General features: G+C 44.1%; 1 non-coding gene across 1 annotated transcript; it reads right to left on the minus strand.

The window, feature by feature from the left end:
- Nucleotides 1–4,743: 4,743 nt before the first annotated feature.
- Nucleotides 4,744–4,880, minus strand: LOC138499038 (small nucleolar RNA SNORA2/SNORA34 family). Its single transcript, XR_011279090.1, has one exon. It is a non-coding gene; the product is annotated as a small nucleolar RNA SNORA2/SNORA34 family (small nucleolar RNA).
- Nucleotides 4,881–5,564: the final 684 nt, after the last annotated feature.

Consider the following 5,564-nt stretch of genomic DNA (forward strand, 5'->3'; position numbering starts at 1 on the left):
AGCTATGCACAGCATGTGATTCTAAGCAGATTAACAAACATCAGAAAATACGTTTTTTAATAATGCGCTTAATACCAAGAGGCTTCTAAGAGCGGGATTCGCACCTGTGTTGCTCTGCGTCACCTTGCTTTCAAGACTAGTGCATTGCCACTGAGCTATACGACCCGTGCCTGCCTTGCACGTGGCAAACAAATCTGTGGAACTAATGTACCCTGGAAGAAGTTGTGAACTCCAATGTTGTTGAAAGTCAAAGACTTTTCTAAGACGTTCACTTTGATTAACTTTCCACACCAAAGATCTAAGTGTGGAAAGTATGAAGCAAGCCTCCACATAGTACTTGCAGTAGTGGCAGGAGTTTTATTCTGGCAGGCGATTACACCAGGAAAGGGACTATAAGTGGACCCAGAAGAAGATTAAAGTACTGCAGTGCGGTTGAAGGTTGTGGTGAAAAGAAAGTGGCAAGTCCACATTGAACTGTGCTAAAATCATCATGCTAAACTACTGTTTATGAAGTATTGTGGAAGTGATTGTTCTCCAAAGAGAAGATATATCGACTACTGACAGTGTGAAGACAGGCTTTTTAGTTTCAAGCAAGAGCTTGTGGAAACTTGACAAACCAAGTGGAAGACTTCTGGAGTGAAAAGAACTTTGTTGTATTTGGAGCAGAACTTGGCAATTGAAAGAACTTTCTTAATTTTGATTTCGAATATCCTGAATTAATCCTGGGGAAGGGAATCCGACCCTGGTTACAAGGATGCATGGTCACAAAGTTTGTGTTTGAATGGCCATGCGATACCTGTATGATTGTTATATGTACAAGTGTGAGGGACAGATACCTTTTGATATTCGAGTTTTCCTTTAGTCTTCGTTTGACAGTTAAGGAAATCCTCTTTACATCTGGGAAAGCGAGGAATTTATCTCACCCATAGTGTAATAAAATGGCTACTTGTGAGAAACTACTAGTCCGTCTCGCATTCCTGAGCCCTCCCATACAAATGGGACCCATGCTATATAAATGATGAATACAATCCAAAACTAGGAACTTCTGTGCTCTCTCCCCACCTGTCGCTTCACCCCAGTACGTTGCGGTGCAAATATCGGAAACTGTGTTTGAGGCCCATGAGAGTTTCCGATTCTTGCGTCGAGAGCTTTGTCCGGTCCTTCTACGACCACACCGATTTCAGGCTGGAGTCTAATGTGTGAAGGGGCTGAAATCTGGGGTGGAGTGTCCAAATGTCATGTAGCCAGTGGTGTCCGGAAAGTCTGAACAGATAACTGGTAATTTGGTGGAGCAGGGTGGAATTGTATAAGGAACAAACAGATTTCTTGCTTTATATGGAGAGAGATTATGAGTAAGTCTTTCTGAAAGAGAAGCTAGCTAAACAGACTCACCCGCTCGCCCCCACTTCATTAAAGCTCCATTCCAAAAGCATAGTGCAATTCATGGACATGTGCTGCACCAATCTGCTGGCATCTGCAGCTCCTACTCTTCAAAGGGGAAGGGCAGGTTCAAAGGTCACTTGCATTCCCGACAGCGGCTGGACCATAAGGTCCCAGCAAATGGGTAGCATTTTAGTCTGACAGGGTAATCTCTACAAATTATCCATACCTGGTCATGGTATGCATTAGGTAAGATTTTAACCTTGGTACTAAATCCTTCATACCAAATCTACCTTACGTGAGAACCCCAGAGCTTTTTGCTTTACTGGTGGATTATTTTTCCCCCTATACCACACAGAATCTTTTACGGGTGTCATTTTTAAGACTCCATTAGTGTCCTTTTAATTTTATAGGGTTGCCCTTTGGGCACCCCTTCTACTTTCTCTGGCTAACCTTGTGAGAACTAGTTCCCAAGGATAGAAAGGAACTTTTAGCCTCTCTAAAACTTTATTTAGGTGATACCAGTACCCCGCACAATAAGTGGAGTGTTGGGGAGATACAATGTATCCCCTTTCTCATTCTAACTAACATGTGTTACTGGGACACGCTCATCTAATGGCTGGTGGTGGTGAAACTTTCCTAATTCGGTGTACCTATCAGTGGGTTGTTTCCACAGCCTGGTGAAGGCATCCATGGGGGCTCATTTGACTAAAATTACCCGAGTCTTTACATTTTAGCGTTCCTGGTCCCTTGTTCCTTCCTCTGACCACAAGGGTGGGAAAATCCTGTGTGTCAATTTTATCTTCGGCGGGAGACCTGTTAAGCCTGCCCTGGCTCCAGTGTCTTGAGAAGGCAGGCAGCGAGGGAGGCGTCCAAAGCTCAGCAGCCCTCTGTCTTCCAGCCTACCTGCGAGAGTCCAGTTCAAACTGGGAGGCTGGCTGTCCGGAAAGGACTGCCAACCCTCCCATGTTTGAATGTTGGTTTCTTTATAAAAAGTGATGCTGGAAGCATAAAGTGATCCTGGAAGCTAAAGAGGTAGTCAACCACTGGACCCAAATTCGACGAGCAAGCCGAAGAAACCACGGCTGCGATGATTTCCAGCGACCGGAGAGCCTGCTGTGTAACCAGAGTCTGCAGTAGCCCTTCCTGCCAAGCGACTTGGGGACTCGACGACCCAGAGCCTGAAGCCACTAGACTGAAGACCTGCATTTTGAGCCATCCCACAACATGTTGCGACCTTGCTGTGCTGCAATACACAAAATAACCTGGGACCTCAAGCCAGTGTGCGGTGCACGGTCTTCGGAATTCCAAATCGAGCTGAAACCTTGTAGCATCCCGCAGACCTCCAGAGACCTGAATCAAGTCTGAACAGTCCCCTCAGCAGAGTGCTGGACCTTGCAAGTGACGAGATTCCGACAGGCAATATTCAGTCTTCTCCTGGCTCCTGAAAAGGGCACCAGAACTACAGACCCGCATCCGGCCGTCAAACTCTTGTCTGGAGCCTTCTCAGTTGATCTCTGCTGCCAAATCCCTTCCAAAGTCCTAACTTCCGTCTTCATGACAAAGGAATCCACTGACCAGGATCTGCAACCAAAAACCTGAAGTCTCACCTGCTGCAATTCTTCTTCCATGCTGTGGTATTTACCTCCCTTAAGCCTTTGTGGTTCTTGTGCATCTTTGTGGTGTGTGTGATTGGGAGGCCTCTCGTCCAGTTCACCCATGCCCACTGCTGGAATCCTGCTAGAGCGTCTTCTCAGAAGTCCCTGGACTAACTCTTAAGTGAACTACATGTCTGAAAAGTCTCGCACAGAAACTCAGACTTTTGCTACAACAGAACCCTATCTCACCCTGCCAACAGCTGGCCACTAGGTTCTCTCTTCCGCCTGAGCAAACTCATGCCTTAGACTAGGGAAGTACTGGATAAGTAAAGGATTTGGGCATGAAAAGTATAACAAGTACTTACGTGTGAAAGAGTTGGTTAGTAACTGTCAGAGTGAGCAGTTACAAATGTTCTTACTAACCAGGATTGTGTTTTGCCATTCAATAAAGTTGTTTTACCCACCTGTGAATTGGTTGTGCCACTTGCCCAAAAGTAATGCTGTTGGATTCCCTTTACTACTACTCTTGGGATATAAATGTATGAGTGCCCCAACTGGGTCTTGCTTTCCTGGACTAGCCGTTACTGTCTAGAATAAATCTGCCTCATTAATACATACCTTCAAGTTGCTGGTAGCTTCCTTAAAAAGTATATAGGTTTTACTTGCCTTGAGTTAGCGGTGTGCCATCCTAAAATACATTGGAAAGTTATTGCTTACCTTACTCCGTGTAGCACTGACCTGAAAAGCAACTGTAACAGGTTATAGCTGTGTGCCATTAGTGTTCTGTAGGTCTAGCTGACCGTGTTCTGCCGGGAGCAATCCTTAAGTAGTGTAGAGTACTTGCTTAGCTTTGTCTGTTCCACTGAGCTGAAAAGCAACTGATATATTACACCAAAAGGTCTTACTCCCCTGGTAGAACTGTGCGTTATCCTGAAGGTAGTTCTAGATTTCTACACTTGCAGGTTGGTTTACTAAGCAATTTCTTAGCGGTGTGTCGCTGCATAACTGACAGGGTCTGCTACCCTTGTATTACTGAAAGTAATCAGAAAGTAACTTATGGTTTTACTTCCCATGAATAGGTGTGGTCTATAGCGTTTGATAAGGTCCGACTTTTCTAGAATTACTTGGATATTCTAAAGATGCTTTGTCTGTGTACCTTCAAGTGTTATAATGTGTTTATAACTATGAAAAAGTACTTACCACAAGACTTAACTTGCCCTAATTGTATTTATAATAAACCTTAATTGTTTTTATAATAATTCTGGTTGCAGTGTGTTGAACCCATGGTATACTACAAGTTCTTTGTAACTTCCTGCAGCCCTCTCTTCCCTCCTAAAATAGGCCTGGCTGCTCAGTCTACACTACTACTCAGGTGCTGCACCCTTATACCAAGAGTGGAGTTGTATGGTTTTACTAAACCCTTAGTGGACTTCAGAAAAACGGTCCTAACAAATACAACATCATTTCTTGAATGCCTTTTCTGGCTGTGCAGGCAATGCAATCCAAACTGGTTGAAAAGGCAGGAGAAGCCGGCTTTTAGCATTAAAGACATGTACAATTGAGCCCAGCAATCACCAATTTCTCATTTATTCTCTTTTGGCTGCAATATGGTTAATCCCAAAAAATATTTATATTGTTAATGCATCTCATTTCCAGGAGCAAGCGATCAGCATTTGTACAGAGAATCTACAACCTCCCCAAAACAGAAGATACTCAATACCCTCATTTTCAAGACCTGCAACTTGAGTTAACCGTAATCAAATTGTTATGTCCCTTCCAATTGAATTGGCTGCCCAAGATGTGGTAATGGAGCATCCAACAGACCAGAGGAAGAGGAATTACTCTAGGCACCTGTTTGAAACCAGTGGCTACAGCAAACCAGAGGCCTCGATTAAGGGCCATATAGAAAAGGCATGCAGTGATGTCAGGGGCCTCTAAACATTTTGCTGCTGGCTTTCTAATTTCTTGGCTTCCTTTTTGTGCAGAGCGACTTCTACTGAAGTAGTCTTGTCGCTCCAACCCTTCGATGTCCTAGTTGCTCACAGGTTACGTGGGTAGGGGTGCTTTTCGTTTTTTATTTTTATTTTTGCTTCACAGGGTAGTGAAGTCATTTTTACCACATTGCCAGTTCAAAGCCATTGGGGTTATGGTATTTAAACAGCGCAGCGTCACCAATGGAATTTGTCCCCAGGCGGATCTGTCACAAGAAGGCGGGGTAACCACACTCCCGGACCGTTTGTTTACGGCACACCATTTGTGGACCGTGAGACAGGCCCAAAACCTCAGATGTGCCTACTTGAGATGACAGAGCCCAGCCCTACAGACTATTCATTGGTTTTAACTGGCCTATTTACACCAATACTTCAAACAAATTATTTGGAAAGGCTAACTTGAGAAAAACTCAAATTATAAACTTAAAGCTCCTCTAACCTCAATATTGTGAGGTGTCATTTCAACCAATTTCAGTGTAGCAGCAACTTTATCAGGCCCTAAGTGTGAGAGGGCAAAAATGTGTCTACAGTGCATCTATTGATTTTATGGTAGCACAATTTTCTGACAGGCACGTTCATGATGTGCAGCAGTGAA

The sequence above is a fragment of the Ambystoma mexicanum genome, chromosome 5q, assembly GCF_040938575.1.
Source record: "Ambystoma mexicanum isolate Mex_15411 chromosome 5q, UKY_AmexF1_1, whole genome shotgun sequence".
Classification (NCBI taxonomy): Eukaryota; Metazoa; Chordata; class Amphibia; order Caudata; family Ambystomatidae; genus Ambystoma; species Ambystoma mexicanum.